Raw genomic sequence first — 312 nt, 5'->3', positions numbered from 1 at the left:
TTTTTTTTTTCAAGGGTTTAATGGCTCTGCAGTGAAATCTCAGCTGCCACCTTCTGAAAAGCTTGGAAAAAGAAAAAAATGACAAATATTACCTGCCAATTAAAGAGGTGAAATGTTTAAGGCACATGGATCCATTAAAGATCTGATTAAAACCCAGGGCACTACCCAATTCTCCAAAATCTATTCAAGTGCCCACTACCACTGAACTAATTTAAGATGGCAATTAGATACCTAAATGCCTTTAAAGAATCTGCATCTGAGAGGGCTTCCTCTATAAGGCGTAACAGGGAGACCAGCATAATGAATAAATGA

This window comes from Aptenodytes patagonicus, chromosome 5 (assembly GCF_965638725.1).
Source record: "Aptenodytes patagonicus chromosome 5, bAptPat1.pri.cur, whole genome shotgun sequence".
NCBI lineage: Eukaryota > Metazoa > Chordata > Aves > Sphenisciformes > Spheniscidae > Aptenodytes > Aptenodytes patagonicus.
The sequence above is the reverse complement of the archived record's forward strand: the minus strand, read 5'-3'. Positions refer to the sequence as shown.